The sequence below is a fragment of the Nomia melanderi genome, chromosome 6 (assembly GCF_051020985.1).
Source record: "Nomia melanderi isolate GNS246 chromosome 6, iyNomMela1, whole genome shotgun sequence".
In the NCBI taxonomy this organism is placed as follows: domain Eukaryota; kingdom Metazoa; phylum Arthropoda; class Insecta; order Hymenoptera; family Halictidae; genus Nomia; species Nomia melanderi.
In genome coordinates this window covers 18,334,886-18,361,988 of record NC_135004.1, presented here as the reverse complement: position 1 = coordinate 18,361,988, position 27,103 = coordinate 18,334,886, and the positions used below count along the sequence as shown (strand labels likewise).

Genomic DNA, 27,103 nt, shown 5'->3' with positions numbered 1-27,103 from the left:
GGATACCTGTGGCTCCCCGCGGCCAGCGATTTCCCGCGCGTACCAATATCGATGCTCGATTTCGCGAATCAATTTTCCCCGATACTGCATCCCATTTCCCATCCACGAGAACAATTCCCCGGCTACCATGTAAGCACGTCTTCCGCAGATTGTAGCTTAACGCGTTGCCTGCCACGTCGCCCGAGTTCGGTACGATTTTTGACCGAAACTTAAGCATTCGTATTCTCTGTAAGATTATTGGACGTATGAGGTATAAGAAAGATAGCTAAGCAATCGTTACGAAGAATCTCGACTCGTTAGTTTCTGCTTTATTAAGACAACTGGTTCGACTGCATAGGAGTTTCTATGAGTGTTTCGTTGGCAGCCAAAGTGTTACTGCGTTGACGCTACGAGATCGCCGGTGACCCCTGACCGAATGAATTAGGCTAATTCTGGGTAAGATAGCTGGATCTCGTCTCAATTGTCGACTGTCTTTCGATTGTTCTTAGTATACTGAAACTTGCGCAGGCCTACTCTAGGCTAACCGCATTGTCTTCCGAGCAACTCGTATATATCTTTTATAAATGTAGTTCTTTTTATTAGGTATCAGTGAATTATAAATGTTTTGCTCCGCAGAACACATAAGAAAATCTGAGATTCAACACGTTAATCGATAATAGTCTCACGGGAACAATCGTGGTTTTATCTGTAAGCGCGCGATAAACCTGATAATAAAGGAGATCAAACGATAAAGGTACCATGCAGTGATTTTTGTAAAGGAAAATCTCGATACGATGATAAATCGATGCGCGTCCCGGAGGCATAAATCTGCCCTAACCGCCGCTGGATTGCACCGTTAGCAATGAATTCCTCGGCCCTGCCATTGCTCGCTCGATGATCGACGAGGAACGTTTCTTCCAGCGAAACGAATTGACTAACGAGCTGACCGGCACCACCCTTGACACAGACGTGTCGGGCATCAGTTCATCGACAACGATTGCGGTAATAACTGCGAACGTTCTATTCGATTCGTGAAACTCAAGTGACTTCTCGATTACAATTTAACCATTTAAATTTTCCCGCACTTTACACTTCAACACTTCAATATTTAAATTTCATGTCGATAAAACTATTAAAATTAAAATAGAATATTTCGTCAACTTTTACTAAAATTCATTTCGCATTTTATCACACCTTTTTCTCGAGCTCGCACATTCACGTAAATTTCGCCAATATAAAAATTAGTCGCTAATTTGACTCGGGTTTCGCGCCATTTTCTACACCGCGCGGGAACTCCGCCATTTTGTAATCGAGCGGGAATTCTAGGAGACGCTCAGGTGCACTCGGTTCGTTAAGTGGACGTAGAAACTTGCATCCGACTTTCCAGGTACGTTATTACATCTCATTAGACGTGTACCTCTCTATCTCCAATTAAAAAGTGATTTATATATCTTCTTCTAACTGTAGACATGTGGGTCTAACGAAACGAACGCTCAACGCAACACACCGCGCTCAACGAAACGTGCCAGTATGAAGAGGTTAAGTTCGAACGGTAAGTAAAGCAAAGAAAATATTGATACTAACTCGAATGATAACTCTAAAAAGATACAAATAATATTTAACTACCATCACATTGTGAGTACGTTTAAAGTTACAAATATATTTGGTAAACCGTCGCGACGAATAACCTATCCGAGTAAAAAGCGTCACCAAGCATTCGCGCCGGTGGAAATCATAGTTGCATGAAACTCACCGCATCTGGAACATCTGTTGGTCCAGTGGCGGCTATCTCGAACGTAAAAACACAGTTTTCCCCGGGGAATTTCGCCTTGAAGTAGCAGCTCGTCCGTCCCGTCCGCCGGCGCACTCCATCGACGTGATTTCGGCGTGTAACGCGCGCAAACATGGACGCGGCCGTGTGCGCGCGCACACGCACGCGCGGGACCGTACGAAACGGCAAACACGTCACGAAGCAATTTTGCACGTGAACGCCTGACGGCTGATATCCGACGCTTACGAGATCTGCCTATGTAAACACGTCCAGCCAATACTTTAGCGGTGTAACAACGCCGCGCGCATTGTCGGGGTTGACAAACTGCCCGCCGTTGGGATCCGCGAGGCCAGTTTGGCCCCGGTCCACTGCACCGGCGCCATTCCGAAAAAGGGGAGAGAAAAAAAAGCACACAGACACACACGGCGGAATGACATTCGGGATTGGCCCTGTTCGATAAGAGCCCGCGAATCTCCGGCCGCTGCGCGGCATTCGGTATTCAGGTGTAATTGGGTTACGCCCGTGATTAAAGCGACCTTCGCGGCGCAGAAACATAAATAAGGGATGATTCGCCGTTTGTCCGGGGCAAACTCGACCGCGAATGAAAGGCAGGGAGCCGCCATGAAACCGGCGCGCAGCTTTCGGATTTGATTAAAAATTTCTACCGGGGAATAATTTATCTTCTTATGAGAATTCGACGAGGCAGGATTGAATATTTATTATTGAAGGTAGCGGGACTTTCGAGCTTCGGTAAAGTGGAGAAGGCACTTCATCCTGCAATTAAAACCGAGCCCTTTTTTTTCCCGATCCTTTTCCCCCGTCGATGTCCCTCCGCGTTTTAATGGAATTCGTTGAAAAGTAAAATTGATAGTTCCACCGTAACGGGATGGGATTAAGGTGAACGGACGCGACCGGAAGAATCGCGCAGAAGAAGTCCGAAAGGGTTGCGTTATAAGAGACGATCGGGATCGCGGTAAAAAGGTTCGGGAAGTTCGCCGCGGCGAATAATTAAGGAAGAAAAACGTATTACTTACGGGATGACTTAACGTTTCGCCGTGTTATGCCCGTGAGAACGCAGTGAATGACACTTTCCGGATCCTAGTAGCCCGGAGGGATTCGCTCGATGGGAAACGGCGCAAGAAGGAGTACAAGTCTTTTTTGCGGAGCGCAGCTTGTTAAAGGAGGATCTTTGTCCGCGGGGATTGCGACTCGGGGATTAGGTATAAACTGATTTTCCGAAATGGGTTCGCCGAGGAGCGTGTAACCGCGCCGCCCGTGATGGGGATCCGCAAAAAGAAGTTCGGACCGCTAAGGGCGGAGAGTGAACTATGAGATTCGGAATGGGACGTTCATTTTTCCTTTGGTTTTACGTCCCAATAAACCGGTAGGCGATCACGCAGATCTTCCGGTGGATCTGAATCACGGGCGCGACGCTTTCGAACGAAATGTTTCGATCCGATCTCGCGTCGGGTGATATTTTAATAGCCCGGTTTAAATCTTGATGGCGGATAAATGTCGAATCGATTCCGTCCGAGTCATTAATGCCATTCCGAAAGGGGGAACGCAATCTCCGAATCAAGGAAAAAACGAACGAGCGCGCCGGCCAATTAGAGTTACCATTCAATATAGATGTTCGCGAAACTCGCCGCTGGAACAATATGCGCGGTTAATTATTACTCTGCTACGAAAGAACAAATATTCCGCGAAGCATCCACTGGGGTATAATAGGCATAATTGCTGGAAATAAAAGCCGCGTTTTGTCTGAAACATACGCGGAGCACTACCACACTAAACCCCTGCAAGGCCGAATAAACTGCTGCCCTTCGTACGAGATCGGCCATTATCCTAGGGTTTGAAGGTCCTATTATACGCACAGAACGTGCACCGACAGCAGCAGATGGTTGCTCTGAACGTGTTCCGATTGCAATGGTTTAGTGCGAGTTGCTTAGCAATCGCGCACATCGAAAAGTAGATATAAAAGCCAGAAAGGCACGTAATCGTGGCTCTTATTTAAGTAAATGCTTTTCCCGGTAAAAAAGTGATCCATTCATATACTTGGTTCATATTTCATTGCCATCTGTGTCCACGTCGAGCTTCCTTCCTTTCACTCGGTATTATTACATTAGTACCTTTTAATGGCGAATGATCAGATGCATCCACAGATGCAATGAAAACTACCCATGCAATTCCGTCTAAGGATATCAAGTTGATCGTCGACTAGTATTATAAAGTCCGGGATAATAATATTGACCTAACTGAAAATAATATCGGGCGACCCGGCTTGTATACCACCGGAAGTCTCGCATTTACGGCCGGTCGATCGACGTGTATAAAGCACTTCCGCACCCATCGAATATAAAAAGAAAACCGAGGACAAGCAGGAAACATTGCACCACCGTCGTGTAGTCATTTTGTTCGGCCGATGCACCGAAGTCCGTTTGAATCTCCATCCAGACGAGGGAATTTTTTCTCGGTCGTTTCTCAGTGGAGCAAGTTACGAGAAGCCATCACCGGGACTTACGCGTAACTCGATATTCGCAACGGCGATCTAATTGCCGCACTCAGTTTAAAGTCCGACCCGGGCGCTATTGGACGCAAACACGTGGCGGCCGCTGCGTTCCTTCGAGCGCCACGGCAGTTTCGTCAATGGGGGCACGGAAAAACGACGATAACACGTTTAGGAATCGTGAGTTCCAGCAGTTTAGTTCCTGCCGGTCGTAGAAGTGGCCTGAACAGTCACGAGAAGGCCGCCTCATCCAATTAACTCGACGTACATTATACGAGGAAAGGAGAGCACTAAGTCGCGGCGGAGAAAACGCTGAGAAAAAGCGAGAAACGGGAATTCTAGCCGGCAGTGCCTCCAGCCAGATTACCCTGACGCTGGATGAAAAACCGAGCAGCGGATGTGGCGCCTGGTCAGAAAGAGACGGCCGAAAGGAAACAGAGAGAAAGGGGGATAGAGCGACGGAGCCGACAGTGGTCCCGACCACCGGCGATACAGCGGACAATTAAGGATGAAAATTTCTGTTGTCGCGCGGCGATCATTCAACCAATCTTCGTTGTTTTCTCGACGGAGCCGCGGCGTACTCTAAATACAGTTCCAGGATAATTTTCAAACTCCGGCGATAGTGGTAATCTCGAGACTACCACTTTTCCTATAAATACCAGAAACGAATGAAAAGTCGTGAACGTAAGCGTTCAACCGCCTTCGCGAGCCGCTACATGTGGGACACGCTGTGCAAGCTGGAAATCCGTGTTTGCGAAACGTACGTACGCCGAGGGATAATGACGCCATATCCGGCCGACGCGAGTCTTAATCAAGTGTTCGCCGAGCGGACTTGCCACGAAGACGGGCCAGGGCTCGTGGGGATTATCCAAAGATTATCAAATATGAAATGGAGCTGGCGCAGACGGACGTCGCGTTAAACGGAGCGCATTCAACCGGGCAACATTGTTCGATGGATGGGCGAGAGGAGGGCGGTGCCCCGTCATCCGTGGATAAAAGAACGGAGGAACGGAAATTCTAGGTGTCAGTGGCCCGAGGGTTGAGGAGGAAGTGGGCAAATTCCGGAGGCGAAATAGAGTTGAGTTGGTTCATCCGGGGAGGCTGAGCCGAAGATCTCGACGCGAGCGCGGCCTCCGTCCACAATCCGATAAGATAATGATTCCGATATTGCGGATCCCCGTCGCGTTCGGCTTACTTAACGCGATCGCTGCTATGAGAATATTGAGCGTATTATATGTCACTTATTATTTCAAAGATGCATAGAAACAATTGCTAATTTTGTGGTGGTATCGCCATGACGGTCAACGTGTTTTCCACGTTAGAATCTAGAGTCGTCATCAAATGCCCACTGTGACGTGTCGCGAACTCCTCGCGAACGATATTAAAAACGTGCGGGCGAGCATCGTTTTAACTGTGTTAAGAATGTTAAAAAGTGTGCGATTTAAAGGCGTCGGGCCGCGTTGCAGCCCGTGGAAACGTGCCAGAGGGAACATTGTCCTCGTTACCGGGGATGATCTCGCAGCGCGGAGCGCGATCGCGTAACAGGAAACATTTGAAAGCGGAAAATCGTGTTGGAGCGGAGAGGAACACCGGCTAGATGGTGCCCGGAAGGGCAAGCGGTCACGGAGGAATTATGAACTGCTCTTCAGTTTTTTTTCTGAGCGCGAGCGTTCGTTGTACCACGCGTGACTAACGATACACGGCGCGGATACAGAACCGGCGAGGTCGATTAATAACCGGCTGAGTGAAAATGAAAGGAATAACAACACTCGCAATGTAGAGGATTCCGTGGAATACGAATAAGATTGAATTTATACGAAGTTCGTTCCGCAGGTTCATAAACTCGCGAACTCGTTTCTTGCTTCCGTGTAAGCTTCTATCTTTCAGGAAAATTGCCCCGATATCCGAAAAACGTTTGATCGTTCTGTTTATAGATAACATTATTGTACTTTTTCCGCTCAAGGTCGCCTGCAGTGAAGCAATTTCCTGTATTCGAAGAGGAACCGTGCACCGGCGAACTGCGTCAGTTTGCTGTTGAAATATGCGATAGTATAAAGCAGTCACAGTAAAATGTTTTACTTGGGAAATTAAACATTTAGACTATCGCGCGGTAGCACCGTCTGGACGACGCCATCGCAGAGGAGATCACGATAAAATATTATTCCCGGGAACCTCTGTTAACATGCTCGATGCCCGCTCACCCGAGCTTGAATTTACGGGGAAGCAACGATTTTTTTATGAGCAATAAAAGCAGTCACTTTTTAAAGACAACACGGTGTCATTACACAGGAGCAAAACGGCTTCGAAATGGCTCAAGTGCGCGCGTCTTAGGAACTTTCCACCTAAAATGCTCACGACTGCGCTGCGAAACTTTGCGCCTTTATAGTGTACGAAAATCATCAAAAAATCATAAACCACGAACTTTAATAGAATTTAGTATGACTCCATTTCAAACTTAATCCGCTGGAACCGTCTACGAAGAAAATCGAAGTTTTTTTCAACTCCGGCTCCCCCGAACTTATTTACGGACAAGGAGAGATCGCGCTAACTTTTTCAATCTGGAATCGCATTTAGATAAACATTTCCTCAAAAGTGTTAGATTACTTTCAACGTTCGATCCTCCGCGCGATTCTAAAGTAGACCCGTCTGAACCGTAACGGTGAGAACTAACGATAATACGTTTCTCTCCTTTGAATCTTGATTACATTAACAGTATCTTTGGCGGTGCGCACGCCATAATGGTCTTGGAAGAGTTGGCAAGGTTAAAGCTTTGAATAATTCGTTAGAACTAAAGGTATTGAAGTCTTCGTGGTCTTGAATAGATCTTAAACCCTCGGTAATGATCGGATTTTCATTTATTTACCGTTCCAATCAATCAGGACTTACAAGATGTTCGAGACTTTCGATACTTTTCACCTCCATTGAATCATTCTGTGCTCGAAATTCAGCGAATCTTTGAATATCATTTCTGGAATCGATCCTATTCGAAGCTGCTCGAATACTCCGTTACTTGTTGAGATTCGATGCGATCCGAAGTGCTCCAATGTCCATCGCTATATGTAATCCTGCTATATGGAAACGTCTGAATGACGAAACGACTGTTCGGGTTACCTAACAGTTTCGATAAATCGAGTTCTGCGGCGGTATGAATAGGTCGCCTATCGATTCCCTCTATTTATAGTCTTCCCGGCCAGGAATAATGCCAATGACACGGACGCAGCGAGCGCACAGACGACTGGAACGGCGGCCGACTTGATCGCGCGATGCGCGCTGGTCCGCTTGTTGCATCAAATGACCGTGTCGCCGCGAAAGGGTGCGGAACCGGCGTTGCTCGTGTCACGATCCGCGGCGATTTGAAAGCTTCGCGACAACTTTAACTCCGTGCACCATCGTTTATTGGTAGACATAATTGTAGTGGCCGTACGTCAATCGTAATATTTACGTTCAGTCTGAAATGGTCATCGCGAGCGAGGCCCGACGCAGTAATAGCTGGGGTTAAAAACGAAACGGAAGAAAAACGCGTGTGGCCGTGCTAGAATAAAACGCGCTAATAAAAATATTGTTTTATATTATAAAGTTGTGCCGCTGTAAACCTGGCCAGCCGACGAGCCCTCGTTGCAGCGGAGTATGTAATCTGAAAATCCGAAACATTCGGCCCCGGTACGACTCGGTGAAATTTAAAGCCAGAAACTTTCCGGTTTTCAGGAGGAAACCGTGCAGCGAAACCCGTCTCGGTATCCGTAGCTTCCCAGCGGTATGCGGTATCGCTCGAGAAATAATAAATCCTATTGTTGTCGAATGGACGGCCGATAACAGGCGTTAAAAGGTCCAGCGTTCGTCGATCTCGGTCGCATCACGTTTTCCCCTTTCTCCGCGTGTCTCTTTTCCTTTCCAGTTCGTACGGTGAATATTTTACGGTGTCGGAGACTGAAAGAGACGCGACGCGATATGCGCCCGGTTGTTTAGTTGTTCGTGGCGCTGTAAACAGCGATATGTTATACAGATCCGCGGGATCGATCCAGGCAACGCTCTTTTCGCTGTTACCGAAGAACGTGAGACGCCGGCTCTTCAAAGGATCTCGCCGGGAAAATCATAGCTTGAAGTTTGAGGAGCACTCGTTACCCCATAAAGTTTTGTTTTCCGTTCCATGCAAAGCTCTGGGCGGCCGCGCCTTTCCGCCAATCCGGCAGGGAGCCCGGGCCGCCTCTTGGGAACAAACAATGCACTTTACAGTAACGCGTTTTAGATATAGCTTTTGTTCAGACTGCGCGCCCCATGGCGTCGCGTGATACTCTTTGTTCGAAAGTGCAATGTTTGTTCCGCGAAAGTCGTCACCGTGCTACCGACTGCTTCTTGAGGAATATCTTATAAAGCTCGCCCGGGGGAAGGTCGAAAGTTTCTCCCGGAAATCAGTGTTTTGGTAAATCTCGACGTCGAGGGGAGTCCCGGGCCACTCCGCGGAACGCAATAAGCGCCACGGTAAATAAAAGCGGGGGACGTGGATGCGACGGGAGTACATTCGACCCGGATGACCCGGTCGTTCGCGTTTCGGAACGTCCGCGTGTCGGGTTCGTTATTCGAACGGCAACAGCGTAAACGAGCGCACTCGCGGGGAAATGCGCGTATTTTTCGATCGGCTATCGCTTCGCGCGTCGGACTATTCGAAAAGCGGGGCCGCGTGTGTGCAGCGGACGGGAATTTGGTTCAAGAAAATACGTTGCGGGAATGCCGCAGTGTAACGATGTTGGTAGCACCATAACGAACGGCGAGTTGCATTAACCGGTCCATTCTGATTCACGAGTTACACCGCAAAGCTATTCGTTTATTCGATAATTGTTTGTTTGTCCTTGGTTATTCTAATATATATTAGATCGTTCGTTCCGCACTCGGCGCCTGCACGCGTCATTGGCTGAATTTATTACACACCCTTCGAGAGATATTCAAAAGAATATTCCACGATCGATCGGTTAATGACGCGGAAAGAATGTTCCCGGTGTCAAAACGGGAAAGCTTATCGATCGCTTATCGGAGATCTGCTAATCCTCATTACAACTTGTACCACACACGTGATAAGACAAAGACGCAGCGCATCTGCATGCGATTATACGCGAGCGGTTAAGAGGCCCGAACTGATTTCTAATCACCTCCCCGAGTCCCAGGGTTCTGAATACGGAATGACGGCAGCCGCGCGACAATCCATTAATCATAGGGCGAGAACGTTAAAAGTGTCGGTTTTTAATCGCGATTGAAATGACGGTTCTCGAACCGCTGTTTAGCAACGTCGATGATATCGAGGTGATCGAGATAAGTGAAACGGCCTCGTTAGCCGGCGAGCTACAGTCCGCGTATCAACTTTGTGGCGACCGTAAACAACGTGCCCGGGAAAAGGAAAACGATCGGGCAACCGGTTAGAGCTGATTGGTCGATCGATGGTTAATTAAAGATCCTCGAGCGGGGAACGAGCGTAACGAAGAACGCCCGTAGCCGATCGGCGCGCGGTGTTTGTTGAACTCTTTTCTTAATCGTCCGTGTTAGTCGGTCGCGTAATTAGACGGTGGCCTGCGATTGGTTAAGGAGCAGAGAGCTCGCCTGCAAATGAGAACCCCTAGGAGCATATACGATTCACGGCACGCGGCACCTGATTCCATTACCTCTGTGCCATTCCTGGTCGTCCTATGCCTGCGACCACTCCAACCCCTTTCGTGCCCGCCGACCGAGCCCTCCACCCCCTTCGCCGGCAGCCCTTCCAACGGTATACGCTACACGTCCCGTCCGACCTACAGGTATACCTTGTATCTACAATCTTCCTGTATTATGTTAGCTGTATGCGCGGCGCAAATCCCATGCGAACGGAGACACTGATGTCGTGTCGCACAAAGGGTTATATTCCATTTTCTCATCCCCCGAAGACTCATCCACGGTGGCCTGAAGATTCGGAGCTTTGTGACACGGACGCCATACGACCCGAGCAGACCGGGCACATCCGCGCGCGCGCGAATCCGCCGTTCTTTTTTCCGAGCGTGATTCTCTGCTCGACTATCGGTCTCTCTATTCCGCCTTCCCTCCCGTCCCATTTCGGTCTCGTTAATCGCTCATCCGAGAGCCACAAGAATTCAAATTCCGCGTTCACCGTGCGAGTCGCGGCTTCGCATTCTTCTTTATTCACTCGTCCTTGCTGGCCTTTGTGTCGCGAATACCGGCGACTCGTATCACAGAAACGATCGTGCCGCTCGTCGGTACGCGAGTAATTCCTGAAGCCTTAACGGACAATGAAGGTCCCCCTTTTTTTTTTCTTTTTAATAACGAACGCATCCTGCCTCGGGGAATTATTCGGAATATCCGGCAAGACTGTTTCTAACTTTGGTTATCGCTGGGATTGCCTTATTTCTCAGGGCTTCAACCAGTTAACTGTGTTCGACTCGTTACTTCGAAATGCGAGACAATTGTGTCAACTATTGATTACTTATTTCTGCGAATCAATGTGTAATTCTGTTTCAGTTTGCTTTCATCTTCTATTTTAATATATGTTAAATGGATTTTTGGATCACCAGCGATATTTCAAACTAAATTCCACAGTTTACTGGTTAAAAGATGGTGATACGAGGAGAGAAATTTTCAAATAAATTTGATCCTACTTACGATATACTTCAAGCTGTTCCAGGTTGAGAGGTAAAATTTCTAAAGAATGTGTCCTTGCACCGCGACGCGAGATACCGTGCAGGTTCGATAACTATAAATTGCGGCGTCGCCAATATATATATATATATATATATATATATATATATGAAACACGTTCAATCGACGCTACATGGACTTTTACTTTTGATATACGTCCATATAACGGCCGATGAAAGCTCCAGAATCGTCCGGGTTCGACCACCGGGGACAATATTATTCTCGCCGGCGAGCTCGACGCGGAAACTTCATTACCACTCGTTATTTGTCCATTAAATCGGGATTGGAAGAATTGTCAGTTTCGCGGGGCGCACGTTAAAAACGGCGCTCCGCCTGGCAGACGACCGTATAATACGCTTACACGTTTATTCCCTCCGGAATTTATGGCGCCGGGGAGCAGTCCGGCTCGCGCTGTATCGACTGACGTGTATCTCGAAACAAACGAACTAATCAACTATGATTAACTGGCGCGATTTCGCTGCTGCGCGGGCTCGAAACAATTTGAAAAATCGCAACCCTCCGTTGACGCGTACTGTTGGGGGATGACTCGATCTCTGCCGGGATGGCATAAGTGCGAATGGAGTCTTGTTTATAATTTCGATTGGCTACGCGTAATTGCACGGATGTATATCAAATTAGCGTCGAAAATGGAATGAGAAATGACCAATTAGGCCCATATTTCTCAGCTTAATCATTAAGCGACCCAGCAGCTTCACTTGCTCGAACACCAGAAGGAGAAGCATGACGATTTCGACAGGATGATTCGAAATCTCGGCTTCTGGGGATCGTCTTTCAAGAAGGAAACTTGTTTCGAATTAATAATTAATCCGACTGAACCTGTGCAACGGATTCAAACGTAAAATAGCTTGGCACAACAAATCGCTGCTGAGCGGTCCTGCCCATGTTCCTTGATAAGATTCATCCAGTTGTTCGTTCGTACAAAACGAGAGCAATCCGTGGCTGGGCGCGGACCGCTTTCAAACAAATACGAAATTCAAGCTCGCCGAGCGGAATACCGAAAACGCCGCGATTAAAAACATTTTATGCATTCACGCAAGAACAACTGGAACACCGGCGCGGCGCACGGCGTGCGCAGCGGATCTCCCTTTTCACCGATGGTATACAGCCGAGTAAGAGGAACTGTGAGCCAAATTATATCTTAACGCTGCGCACGCTGAACGCTTTTGTAATGCACCGTTGTATTGTTGTACCGGGGAACGTACAACTGGGACGTTGACTACTGAATATTGAATATTCATTCTTTAGTAATACACCTTACAATCTGCGCCGGTGTGAATTTCAAATTTCGAAGTTAGGATTCGATGTCGTTGGAACACGGTCGGATTACCGACGAGTAAATATATTAATAATTGTATAATGCGCGACACTATTTATACGACAAATTTGCATGCGAAAGTGCGCCTGTGAAAGGAGAACACGTTTATTAGCAGAGGTGAAGAGGCTCGTATTTGTCGATGATCGAAGCGTAACGAGGTTCGCGTGTAATAATTGGAGACAAGGGTGCACGGAATAGTTCATGCGAATACAGTGCATTATGAGGTCGGGATGCACTTGAATGACCGGTTCAATTACGTGTCGTACATACGAATCCACGGTGTATCCGGCTGACAACGGCGGGACAAGCGAACCGGTAAAATTCTCCGGGTGCAAACGGCGGTCCACGGGCGAGATTTATCGAATCACGGAGCATTAGTTATCAAATTAAGCGGGACAGAAAAATAAGCAGCGCGGCCCGGCGTTAAACGACGCTAGTAAATGTCGGGGTCGGGAGCGCGCAGTTGGTCGCGATAATTTTATGGGGAAACGTGTCTTTGTTACGAACAGGGATTGTTTTGTCCCGTAATTATCTTCTGCTCGTTCACGCTCCACGGATTACACGATTCGCAATAAATTTCGTCGACCACTTTTTTTCCCCAGGGCTCTTCCGCGTTTCACAGTCGGAATTAATATCCAAGATGGAGGAGAGCGAGAGAAGCAACGGCGGAGAAGGGAAAGAAGAAAAAGAGGAAAGTGTGAAAAGGAAAGGAAAGGGGAGCGTTTCGTTCTGGTAGTTGATTCGCCGGTAAAGTTATCTAACAAACTTTGCTTTGGAAACGGTGGCGATGGTTGGTTAATCTGTTAACCGGGAAGCCGAGTTTGTACTTGGGCAACTCTCCGTCCCTTGATTTATTCGATTAGCGATTCTTGCATTTTATCGAATCGCGGCGTCTGCATAGATATAAAGAACATTGCTTCGACGTTTATCGATAGATGAAACGATCGCTTTTGAATGAACACTTTTCCGAATGTTTCTACGGGAACTATAACAGTTTATTTATCGAGACCTCGGTCGATCTATACTTTAGCTTGCTAGTTACCGAGTCGCCTTCCGCAGAGATCTCAGAGAAACGTTTTTACCTTTTCCACAATTGCGGAAGAATAAATCATAAACGTGTGATTCCGATCCATCCGGTAGTTCTGTCGTGAAATAAATAAAAGAGAGATCACTAGCGAACCGAGTGTTTCGAGAAAGGATGTCTCTTCGGGAGCCCTAGCGTATAAAAGGAGCGCCGCCGCGCGTGTTTCCGAGTTTCAATTAAAAAAGGGACAAACGACGGCAGGTAGAAGTGTCGTCGATCATAATATCCGTCCCCTCGATGGAAACAACTCTATCCCGAGAGAATTCGCTCGGTACCCTTAAAAGCAGACATCCGAGAGACGGCGAAGATAAGTGGAAACACCCTAAAAACGTGGGCCGAGGGGAGGACGGCCGAGACGATTTATTCGCGTGAGAATACACAGATCCGTGGAATTATCGGGAACGCGTCCCGGAGGATATATCGAATAAGCGCGGATAAATTTTCGTATGGGAATACATTAGGGCCATTTTTACGAAGAGCGTCACCATCAATTCGACCGGCGCGATAGCCTGGCCACGGCACGGCCGGCTCCGAAGATGAAGGGGTTGAAAATCTCGGCGCCGCAGAGCGTGGCACGGATAGATCATACATCATTCCTTTGCGAACGAAGCCTCCATATCCTCTCTTGCCTAACCCTCTCCCTGGTTTTCGTCCTCCTCCCCAATCTCTCGGCCACCCCTGCTGCTTCTGCTCCTGCCGGTGCTTCGCAGAGCTCCCGGCGCCGTCCATTTACCCTTTCGAGCATCCCTCCCGCTCCGTAACACGCCATTCTTCAACTTGCCCGCCCCCGACCGCGTCTCGGACGTGCGTGCTTTCTCGTAAGTTTGCGGCTCGCCCCGGAAACCCGCCGTTTACGAGATTCCCGCGAAAACTCTGTTAAGAAGCTCGCTTCGAGCCCCGGCCACGTCCGGATCGGACCGGCGACCGCGGGACACGGTGTGCGGTATCGTACTTCGTGCTGGAGAACCGTATAAGCGCAGGGATTTCGGGGATCCGCTCGGCTGGATTGGATAAAAGCGACTCCGAACAGGATTCCGGGCGGAAACAACGCTGGAACTGGCAATGATCGTAAGAGTGCTCGCCGATCGGGCGAAAAGTTCGTCCGGAAAGCGTCGCGACCGTTTCCGCGTCCGTATTCCGGCAACGGACGAGCGAACTCGCCTGAAATTGATCCCGTAATTGGCTTCCTATGCTACAACTGCGAATATTTCAAGTCTCAACGGTTCCGATGGGACAATGTAAAGCAATATCTTTCGAGGATGTTGCGGTACGAAACGGCACCGATCAGTTCTGTAAATTACTTGCGAATCGCGGTCCCCGGAATTTCGGTTGAAATAGAAGAAACGGGATGAAAATAGCGGAGCGTCAAACCCGCGCGGCCAACATCAACCTCGCGAAACCGCGCGGACCGCGTTCAACATTCAGTTCATTCCATCGCACTCGCATTGCGGAGCGTGTCAGTAAATTAGGCGTGGTCCGTGGCGAGTTCGCAAACATTGCGCGAGATAACGTTCTCCCGATACGCGGCATCGTTTCCCTCTTTTAGCCCCGACCGGCGCAGCGCGATAATTTCCGGCGTGATTCGAATGGAAATGCTTTCTGGACGCGTAATGGCCGCCGCCGCCGCCGCCGCCGCCGCCGCTGCGTCGGGTGCAGCCGGAGCAATACGCGCGAGAACGGCGACAAGCGGAGCTCTCGATATCGCGTAAACCCGAGAGTGCGCGCCGCTCAGCCAATCGCGGCCCGTACTGTTACGTGATTAACGGTATTGCCGCGCGTAAAGGAAACGCCGAGGCGGCCGACGATCGTCCTTCGTAATTGTTCGTGTTGCCCTATATATACACATCTACACACGCACATACAGATATATTATAGACATCTGTGTAACCGTACATAGGCGCTCACACGTACGTAGCCTGCACGTGTAGGCACACCAGATGTATATCCCAGACTGCTCGAACAATGGAATTAATTATAAAGCCTGTTCGGATAACCGCAGAGAGCCCGCTACTTGCGGGAACTCCGACCTGTTTCCTGCCCCCTCCGCCCTCACCACCGCGACCCCTCCCACGCGGCATTAACGATTTCCCTCTTCGTTCAACTTTCCCGTCGGAGCGTTTCCTTCATCGGAACTCGACTATTTACACCGAGACGCGCGGCACAGGTGGGAACTGACGCGAGGAAGCCCTAGCTACGGCGTTGAAATAATTACTGGCCCGGTTACCGTGTTCCTCGCGGGAGGTACCTTTTTACGCGGCATTCCTCGGCCAGCCGACACTCCGCGCTGGTTGCCCGCGGAACTTGATTAACCGCGCTAATGATCGTGAGTCGCGCGAGTTCAGTTCCGTTACCTCGGATGAGTTCCGGTGCGTTGACGTTTGATGAGTTAATACGGTGAATGCCGTGGGTTCACCGGTGATCCTGGACTTAAAGTAAGTCAAGGTTAAAGAATCATATCGTCCGACGTGTTAGATAACAGTCGGAGATTCGAAATTGATGAAAATGTTTGCCTTCGTTCGAAATTACAGAAGAAAAACTGAAATTTACAATTTTAGAAATGCTGTACTCGTCGTACCGCGGTGATTCTACAAAGGTTTCTCGCGGAAAATGATTATAAAGGTTCCCTTGAATGAAATGATGAAATGCTCCTTTGAAATGGTAAATATTTGAATGTGTTTAAACAATCTTTGAAGCGAACTGGACTGTAAGGGTCTGACGCAACATTTAAGTGCACCCCGCGGTAAAGCTGACCCATTTCGTACGGAAACCATCAAAGAAATCCGCAATAGAGATTCCGTTTTCGATTGGGGAAATAAAATATTTCCGTGAGACACGAGTTGCCGGCAGTGGTTCTCAACGTTAACGATCGTTTGATGTTTCGCGAGGCGCAGCGCGGCCGTTTCACTCTCATTTCAAGTATTTAAATAAACCAGTTTATGTTCTACTTACACGGAAATTAAATTTCATTTCTCAGCTTCTATGCGGTCTTCCACGTCTCTGCAAACGAGATTCCATCTGTGAATCCTTGAGATTACCTATAGAAATGGCGAATATCATATTTTAAGCAACCCTTAATCTTTTACGCTCGGAGGTTTTTCACTGGAAGCATTCATCGTTTTCCAGTGAGACATAAATAACGCTCTTCAGAATTAACTTAACGAGAAATCACGAATAAATTAAGTAACAAGGGTATTTCATTTCAATGCTTCACACATAAATGCGTTATATATGCTTCAAATGGAAACAGAAATAGTTAGAAATTTTCAAATGAACTGGCATCAAGTTCTTTCGAGAACAACATCCGTTTACTCGACCGCCGAAGACTACCGCAGAATAAACGAAAGCAGGCCGCTCTGCGAACCCTGTCAATAACATCGGATATCCGAGTTTCTCCGCTGTCGTCGAATAGCGAGTTCACTTTAGAAAATTAGGCGGTGGACATTTAATTCGGAACGGCCGGCCACCGATGTCAACCGTTACTCGCAGTGATTTGTGGCCCCGTTGCAATAGGGCCGGCCCGTAATCAGCATCGGGACAGCTGAAAGCGGCGGTGCTCGGGCTTTTGATTCCTGGCCTGAGCGCGAAGTAATCCTTCGGCCAGAAAATTGAATTGTTCGAGCCGCATCCTTCCACGTGGATTCTCCTTCAGCCTCGCAACTGACACGGAAGATCGGTCATGCGGACGTGTATCGGGCTCTCCGTTTCTTTTCAGCGGGGGGAGAGGACTGGAACGATAAGCGAACATAAAATCAAATATTTTTCTCTTATTACGGAAACGTTGTAAAAGAACCGGTCCAACAATAATTACTTGTTCTGCAAATAACAGCCAGAGGAGTAATTGAACGCGTTGCCGGTGTGTGTTACTGAGTTATAAAATGATTAATCTTTTTCCCTTCTTTGGTAATGATACCGAATCCCGCGCGTTGCGTGCGGACTCGCGCATCACCTTTTTCCTCGTGCCACTCCCCGTTCGCCACACGTAACTTATTCCATGGTAATCAAACCTAAACGATAATCCCCGCGAATGGTACTCTTTCGATCGTTGACGACAGCGACGGAGCTAATGACGATCGGATGGTGCCCTGTTCCAGTGCGGCCGCCTCCCTCGACTAATTGCGAAGCGTTACGCGATCGAAATCCGTTGGAACGCGTCGCGGGAAAAATGAAATTCGTTTCGATGGCGTCGAGGAATCGCGTTTATTGACACTAGGTTTCCGTATCGCGTCTATTTGATGTGTATTGAATTTTCCAAACATTATACTAGCTTTCCGTATCGCGTCTATATGATGTGTACTGAATTTTCCAAACATTATTCGGTCAATGTTTACGTCGATTCTGATCGATGCGATTACACGACTATGCGTTCTGATCGTTACACCTCTAATTTCCAGCGTTTAACTGAACGATAGTTCGTCTAGGAGTACTGGAATGAACTGGAGTATAAATTTCCGTGATGCTAACACTCTCGAAATCTCAATGAAATTGAAATGAAATTTTTCGATTACAACTTTCGATGCCAGATGAGCGAACATCGTGCTGTCGATAAGACGTTAAAACTGAGATTCGTTTGCACTGTGTTACGCGACGATTCCATTGGCCGCGTGACGGCTCGTTCCGCGCTCGATCTCGCCGGGTTTCGGATTTCTCGGTGACGCCCACGCGTTACGCCGGCGGTCATTAGCATACTTCAGCCGAGCGACGTAAATAATCGGAACGTACGAGCACTTCTTCACTGGGGACTGAACCGGTAGCGCAACGAAAACGATACGCGAGCCGTTGAAAGCGGCACTGAAATTTTCGACGCGTCGATTGTCAAAGTTCAACGACGATTAATCAGAGCGATTGAAATCCGATAGGAGCGAGACACGGTTCGGAGTCGCGCGCGAAAAAAGACCGAAAAAAGATTTAATGAAACACGCAGCGATGTTTTCGCCGATGGAAATCGAATCTACTGCGATATCGAGGGAGGAACGAGGAGAGGCCGCGTTTAATTAATATATCGCGCGTATCGGCGGGTATAATGTTAATACTCGAATTTTGTTTTTACGTCTATCGCAGCCCATTATCGGGGGATAGGGTGATTTCACCTGTGAAATTACGGGCGCGTTCGCGCGTAATTTAATAATAACTCGAAGTGACACGGATTACATGTCACCAGTTTAAATCATCAATCGAATTTAAGTGATATTCAATAGGCGACGCTCGACTCGTGTTTCCGTTATAATTCCCCCGGTTGGAAAACGGTCGAAATAATGAACGGGCCGGGATACATAATATTGTTCTATTCCCCATTTACCAAATACCAGATACAATGGCCACCGTAAACCTTTCATCGGTTATTTCCTTTGCGCGAGAACGATATCGAGATATCGATTTATTCGATGGTAGGTTACATCGTCCGGCGAAATTCTCTGCCGCTCATGATTGTAATTAAATACACCCGAACGGATTCATTTAATTAATTGGATCGGGCAAATAGAATATAAAGCGAATCGCTGCGAGGAGAGGACGGGAGGGAAGAAACGGTGGAAGAGACAAGGAAGAGGAGAGATAGCCGGGCAGAAAGGGGAACGGGGGGTGGAGCCAAGAGGGAGCAGGTCAATAAGATATCTCTATAGAATTCTGAAAGCCGCCTGCCCGATTCTTTCGCCTCGAAAATCGCGGAAATTCCGCTTCATAAATTAACTCTTTTCCACGGAGCTGTTCGACGACGCGATTCGCCGCGTGAATATTATATACACAATTCATTCCGTGACTCTGTAGGGTCGCGCAAATAATCCCAAAGTGTTTGTTATTAACGACGGGACGGGAGCGTAAAATATTATTATTGCTTCATAAATATCGGCGCATTCGAATCCACGGAGCCGAGCCGCACGCACGGGAACCCATTCACGATTCAAAGGGACGCGGCCGTATGAAAATTTCGAAAAACCTCGGTTTTCCTTCGTTGTTTTGCGCTTCAAGAACGTTACCAAAGCAATTTCGACGTGGACACGCGACGTTCGAGAACATCACTGTCCCGATTGCACGTTTTATAGCCCGCGCTGGTGCTCCAACATGAAAATCAGATTCATCGACGAAACGACTAGGTACGCCTAGGTTATTGCGCAAGAGAATTGGAATCAGAGTCGACTTAAATTGCTACGCAATAACGTTTGAAAAACTCAATATCCGTGAAACTGACGGGTTCCGTAAATGTGGCGTTAATGCTTTTTTTCGATCGAATTCGCAGAATCGTTCGTCAAACGCGCCGAAATCCGCGAAACGAGTTCGTGGCCGACGCCGCGTCGGTGCAATTCGATATCGAATCCTATTAGACGGGGTCGAGCCACTGTTTTCATTCATAAAGTCGCCGTGAATGATGCCTCGCCGACGGTCTCGGGGCGGGCACGGCCGTCCTCCCCGTTTCCTTCGCCGGTTTCTTGCATTTTTCTATCGAATAAACGGATTCCCGGCGCGCCCCAGTTTTTCTCGGGCAGAAAGCTTACTCCGTCACAAAGGCCGTGATTGCGAAAACGTTTGTTTTGCTTTCAGAAGGCTGCCGCGCCGGAGACGAGACACGGGTCTGACTCTCGCCCACCGACGTCGTCGTTCACTACAAAAGCGGTTCCACTGTTTTTCCCCGGGAAGAAATGCATATCGCGTATTTCGCGTTCAAAAGCGGCAAAACGACAAGGAACGGGGAAAAGGAAGATGGAACGCGAGACGCGGAAGAAAGGGAAACGAGAGGAAAAAATGCTGCGCTCGGAACTTAGGAGCTGCGAACCAGCTTGGCGCTGGTAAATGCACGCGTGTGTACGCGGGTTCTCGACGTTCCATTGCGCGCCGAAGGATCTTCACCAGCGCGTTCCGCTGCAGCAGGTATGCATAGAGAAAATTGAACTTCGAGGGACGAAATCCTCGCTTTTTCCGCGCAATTGACACCGAGTCGGACACCAGGTACGTAACGAAGCCGAGCTAATTGTTCCCAGCGATTGCATCGACGACGAGATCACAGAGATCTCCGCTGTTTGCGAATTATTTTATCAACGCGTTGCATGCCGACAGAATTTGGTAATAATGGTAAACCGTGAAGTAACTTTCTTCTAGAAGCCCTTGCTTCGATGTCTAAATTAGAATAGTACGCCAAATTCTTTGCATATAATATTCACTTAAATACCTTCTCAAGCTTCTCGTTCGAACAGATTCCTCCATCCTGCATTTCGACTGTGTACTTCTGCAAGAATCAAAAAACAACGGATATAGAACCAACACAGAACCGATATATTATCGATTCCAAGGAACTCGCAGCGAAACCGATACGAAACCGATATCCCTAATAACAGTTATAACTGCATTTCGGTTCTCCAGGCTGTCTCAGAGAACCAGAGCCGATATCGTAACTGTTATCAACTGGCGCGTCTGCAGCCGGCGTTCCCGAAGACTGGGACCTCGCCGTGGGTTTGCGGCTCGTCAACGTCGACGTTTCCCGGGGGCCTTAAAGTGTCGAATGAAAGTTTCATTTGCAAGATAATTTCCAAGCCGAGGTTAAGGAACGCGCGTTCGAGGAGCCGGCGTCGCGCGAGGAACGGCCCCGCGCGAGGGGCGGAGACGAGGCTGAGCCGCGAATTATGTTTACCCTCAAAGCGAAAAAGACCGCAAGCCTCCGCAACCGCATTCGCGTCCTTCTGTATGCACAAGGCGGATCCCTCTCTCATTTGCGTTAGCGGCCGGCTACGTGGATCGCAAAAACCCGGTTCCGTAAACTTTCCGCCATTGAATCCGGCGCGCGCCGCGCGGCTCGGCTCCTTCGCGGACGTCCAACGAACAAATTACATAATTAATGACGGGCTCCTCGACCTGTCACGCGTCGAGAACTCCTTCGCGTCCTGCGCGTAAGACCGGTCCAGCGTTGATTGAATTAAGGAAGCGTAATAATAATTCTGGATTCTCCGCGCACGCGGCGGCCGGTTTACCCGACGCGTGCACCCGTGGAATTTTTATTCGCCGACGTCCCTTTGCGAATATCTGAACCGGCCGCGCTATAAAATATCCAGCGAAATCTGTTCCTGCGGCCGCTGCTCCTTTTTCTCCGTCCCTCGTTCCTTTAATCTCGCGTTTCCGGTACGCGCGGCGGCGGGGCGGATGGAACACTCGGAGCATCATCGCGGGGACCGTTTGTAACGGAAACAGCCGATAAACTGTCCGCTTGGATTATCAAGAGGATTACGGGATCGTCGCGGAAATGCCGTTGAAAAAGGATCGAGTAACTCCTCGGCTCGATTCGAGGAGATCCATCGATTCAGCGGTACACGTTGTTGTTTGAGTAACGCTTCCGGTGTCGGGAGTACAAATAATAGATTCGTTTTTCAACTTTTTCAGTCTCCGCGCCGGTAAGAATGCGCTCGGGACAAATTGCGAAAGTTGGGAATTCTGCAAGTTTAAAAGTCTCCCCGTTGCTCGCAAATCGGTTCTCCCTGTCGTTGAAATCGTCTGCTCCGTTTCTTTATCAGTCGCGTGCAGATGGTACATTAAACGGTACTGCTTCCAAGTAAATCAGAGACCTCAACGCGTTTAGTTCGTAATCTGAAGTGATTATGCAACATATTCAGAAGCTATAAAAAGGAGGGCTTCCTGACCTAGAAAACCTGGAGAAACGAGTAAATCCCTTAATAATTAAAGAGAACACTACTTATTCCATTAAAATTCACAAATATCAGAATCTGAGAGACTCGTGTACAGGAATATACTTTTTCCATTAAAATTTCATTCGAGTTGCTGGTAATACGATTGAAAGAAAAGTTTCGAATGCAAGGGGCTAATAACAAGCAAATCAGGGTCCGAAGTGAATCGGTTAAAAAGTAACAGCTTCCAATCGTCCAGATTGTGTAAACCCCAGTCCCCGTGGCTTAACATTCATCCTCGGCGTGTTCCGGGCCGCCCCCGTTAATCCTTCCCAAAGGCAGTCGGAATCTCCATATTACCACTTTTTTCTCGGGGTAATACCTCCGGCTAGACGTACCGTCGTCTCTCGAAAGCAGATAGTAATCCTTATAAGAACATGAGCCGATTGAGGAGCCCGGGGTGGGATCCGAATCTGGACGCCCGGAGTCTGTCGCGACGGGGAACGACAAGGAGATGCCCCGAAAATGGTTGGTGCGGTGCTTTGAGAAAGTTTTAATGTCGGGTTGCAAACAAGATTGGGACGCGGCCGAGAGGGAGCGAGCTCGGGAACCCTCCGGGGATCGCTTACCCTAATCGCTGGCGCCTTTAACCTCGATCCAGCCAGCCCGGTGCGCCGCCTCCTCCCGAGACCTTCCGCAGCTAACCGCCACGGATTTCTTGGTTTGCGCAACGCCTTAGGTGGATCGGCAGCGTTTGTGGATCTTCTTCTTACAATTAGTTGCCATCGAACGGTGGCGAGGAAGGAGAGACCTGGAGAAGGCTGACCGATATGCTCGAGTTGCTACCATTCACCGGCGTGCGCTTTGGATAAAAGAAGATCAGCCGATTCTCTGCTAACTGAAGTGGCAATAGAATGTTCTATAGGAATCCTCCGAGAAACGATAGTTTGTTAATAAGTTACTCGCGATGGTTAAGGTTTATAGCGATACCAAGGTTATTCGAGTTACATATACTATTGCTGTATGTGATCTACTCTGGGTGTTTATTATTGTTTTCCATTTATTTACAATCGTTTCACTTCTTTTCTTTTGTTGGATCGTTTCTGATCTTTGACCATGATTTATTCGAGACTATTTTAGGTTGCTACGTGCTCGACGAGCTGCAATATTTACCCAACGGATCTTATTTTACGTTCAAGATATTCGCAAAGGAAGACGCTGGTTTATTAATCGGGCCTCCGCTTTCTCGTCGGTTGTTAATTTTTCAAAGGATATTCTTGGAACAAGACTCTGCTTGTCGATACCCCGTTCCTCGTCCGCACGGATTTCCTAGCTTCCTCGAAGTAAGCGGAACGCTGCAAAGCCACACGGAATGGTTGTTACTGCGTCGAATGTTCCGATGTTCTCATATTTGATCGTCAGAAGGATGCTTTCAGTGAATTCCTAACTTCCCATATCCACGAAGCTTTTGTTCCACGAATGTGCTTTCACTTAACGCTAGAGCTAAATACATCATCTCACTCTCCAAATTTCAAGAAACGTATTGTTCCAATTTCGATAAATAGTTAGACGCAGATAATTCAGATTACTCGGTCGTTCTAGAGTCAATTAAATAAATATAGTCCTCTATCTTTTATCCGCCGTCAATGAACGCGAAAATCTCAAACGAAATGTACACAGTTATTTTATTCGCGACGTTGTTAGAAAAAGAACTGGTAAATTCGTGGTTCTCGCGAAATAACAGTTCAATCTCCACAAATTTTCTGATCAGAGCGACCGCTCGAGTGACGCCGGGGGCCACTTCTCATTAGGACGGGAGGTGGCAGGGCCGTTGAAAAGTCGCAAGGCCGAGGAACGTTAAAGCGAAAAAATTGGCAACGTTACGCGGTCCCCCGCGCTCGCCGTGAAAAGGGACGTTTAAACACAACGCGGCTCGGTCGGAGGCCAAACGAGGCGTCTTTGACGGTACCTTTCGAACTGCCACCCTCCGCGGTCGCAGATTTCTCGATACACAGAGGGAAAGGCGGAAAGGGAGGCTGGCCGTGTTCCGAGGGTGGTCGGAAGAGGACGGCAGACGAAACGAAGGAGTTCAAAGAGCTCTTTAATCAATACCACGTGAGCCGAACGCGATGTCTGCGCGCGTGTGAGCGCGTTTCCGCGCGCGACCGTGTTATTCGCCCGTTTGCCCGGCTCGTAAACCTTGCCCGGAGTCCGCCGTGCGGCGGTGGTCGGCGGAAAATAAAATTCGCGAGGCAGCCGCTGGCCCCAGCATTTTTACGACCTATGCCCTAATTACGTCCACCCGCTAGTGCTCTGTTAAATCATTTCCGGCGTACGGGCCGACGCGACGGGTTCCTGGAACTTTCTTCTCTCCTCTTTCCGGCAGTTCCGTATCCTTTAATTAACGGAATTGCATCTCCGCGAATCGAGTCCGGATTGCGGACGTCCTAATGTGTCGTTCCCAGTCGGCCGTAATATTTCGATCGCCGCGAAGGACTCCCGCCGCAATGGAGTACCTGACCGTGCGCGATCTATTCATCGAGTCTTTGCACTCGACGAATTCTCTCGCCGTGAATGTGCGTAACTTTCTAATTGAACTGCTGCGGTGTTGGGGATACTGCGAAGGTTTTTCAACGGCGATGGATACTTCGCGTGTCGATTCCAATGTTGTACGAATAGAGAAACGGAGTTTATTTGCGGAAAATTCGGATTATTCAGATGAAAATCGTTCCGTGTAGCAGGGAGTGGTTAACAACACATTGATCGCCTTTAATTTCCGTCATACGAACAGTCGAATTTGATAGTTCTGTCCTGAGGCGTCCCCCCCGGCTTTACTGTCGGTAAAACGAAGATAGTTCGGCCAGTATCTCGTATATCCTTATGAAGCTGTTAACGTTGAAGTCTCGCGCACGTCAGCTGGCAACGCGCTCCGTAGTTTATGCGTGCACACCTGGACCTGTTTACGTCCCGATGCTACCAGACGGAGCACCGACTACTCTCGTATTCATTGTTCCGCCGCGCCAGCCGACCCATTAACCGAACTTATTCCCGATTTATTAACCGTCGTATCAATTACTCGGCTGTACCGCGGCAATCCTATCGTCCCGTTCCGCCTTAACAGGATTCGCCGGGACGGGAGTGGGCTTCTAGTGTTTCCAGGCTTCTGAAACGGAAATCCGAGACGAATTTTATGCACGGCGCCGGCCCTCCCGCTCGGACATTTCTGAACAAAGGCTGCCACGATTTATTAACGACGTTCGATTTATAGCGCGCCCGATGAAGACGTCCGCTCGTCTGAGAAGCACTAAGCCGGTCTCGCTTCCTGCGTATTCTTTTCGACCGAGGGTCTTTGGATTCTCCTACAGGGCGTTCGGTTGTAATTACCGGCGCAACGGGAAGGAGGTGATTCTGCGCGAAAGAAGAAGAAAACGCGAGGCGGCAGGTTCTTGCGTTCGACTTCTGCCGCTAAGCAACTTCTGAAATACGCGGCATTTAAGTAATCCGACGTGTCTGCTCATAATTTACCGTTTCCACTTCTCGTAAACGGCAACTCGCGCTCGTTGAATCGTGGAAATCGATTGCCGCGGAAACTACATTTTAACGTTAACCCTTCGCGCTCGAGAGGTGACTGTGGGTCACTCGATTTGTTATAACAAAGTTATAGAGTTTTCCGTATAACATTAAGCTTCTGTGTCTCGTCGGGAAGTATTGAAAATTTTTGACGAAATACTTTCGAGTGGAAAAATCGAACGGTAGGTCGGAAGCGAAAGGGCTTCTACTTTTTCCGCGAACCAACATTTACTACGGACCATGAATATTAATGGCACAGAACGGTACTCCTGCGGAAAATCAACGGTGTTTCGTTGGATTCTGTTCGAAATCTCCACTCGACGTTACAAAGCGAGGTCATCGAAATCATGTAACGATCTCTGTTCAGCCGGAACATTGATCGAACAACTCGACGGCAATCTCGAGCCCTATCGGCCATAGCTACGAATTCGAGTGGAAGACAGTTAACGCGTTAACTGCCACGGCGATCTCGAGCGTTTCGTGCATCGCGTCTCCTCCCGTAGCAAAGATAGCTAAAAAGAATTATTACATGAGATTTTTACTCACCAGGTCACTTCTGTGAATTTCTTTCGCTCGTAATCTAGTCCGGTCTGCGAAAGGTTAATTACTTGGTGCGGCAGTTCTCACGCCGCACCGTTACCCAGCTATTCTTCGAGCAACTCGAACGCGTCAGTCGTCGGTGACCGTCGACGTGGAAACACGATCGACGTAATGACGGAGCGCGTCGCATCACGACGGACGATGGTGTGTTACGCAACGGAACGCGGGCGAAAGAAAGCCGGGGTTAAGTGAAAACTTAATGGTCTCGAGAGGCAAACCGTGTTACGTTATACCGCGCCTATTCCCGGCCGTATATTTAACGCGTTTAAGGCATTCCGAATCGTGAAAATAGCCCGATTTGCATATATACAGCCCCGGAATTCATGAAAAATTCATGGGGCCGAGTGGCGGTATACTCGGAATTATGCCTCCTTTACTATCAATTTCTTATTATTGCTGCGGACCCCAGTCGACGACTTCGCCCCGGCTTTAAGATGCTGACTGCGACGACTCCGAATAGGTAAATACGAATCGTATTATACCGGTGAGAATGGCCCTGGTGTGCAGCTGCAACCAGTGCCTCCCCGTCCCCGAGTATTCGCTAAAAGGACTATCTGCGCGACCGTTTCTACGAGCTCGACAACAAATTGCATTGTTTCCTGGCAAACAACACCGTCCGCTCGCATCGGAACAAATTAAATTATTGAGGGGGAAAAAGCGACTCGTTGAATTCCAGACGCTCCGGTTAATAACGACCTCGCAGACGCCGTTCTGAATAGAGTTTTAATCGCTCCGAGCAATTAACGGGAAAAGAGTCAATTATTGCCACTTCGGGGCTCGTTAATTGTTGCTCCTCTTATACGCGCGGCGGGACAAGTTTCCGCTCGGCTCCGGGCCGCGCTGTTCGAGTATTCTCCTCATGAATTCTAATTACGAATTCTCACTTTTACTTCCTTCTAGAATCTTAGAAAGCTCGCGTGTTTTACGCTTCGGGTGTTTACACTTTATAGTATTTTTACTCGATCTCGTGAAACTCGAT

General features: G+C 48.5%; 1 long non-coding RNA gene across 1 annotated transcript; it reads left to right on the top strand.

The window, feature by feature from the left end:
• Window positions 1–245: 245 nt before the first annotated feature.
• Window positions 246–20,167, top strand: LOC116430195 (uncharacterized). Its single transcript, XR_004235672.2, has 4 exons — window positions 246–250; window positions 1,294–1,366; window positions 1,447–1,531; window positions 19,886–20,167. It is a non-coding gene; the product is annotated as an uncharacterized LOC116430195 (long non-coding RNA).
• The last annotated feature ends 6,936 nt before the right edge of the window (window positions 20,168–27,103 follow it).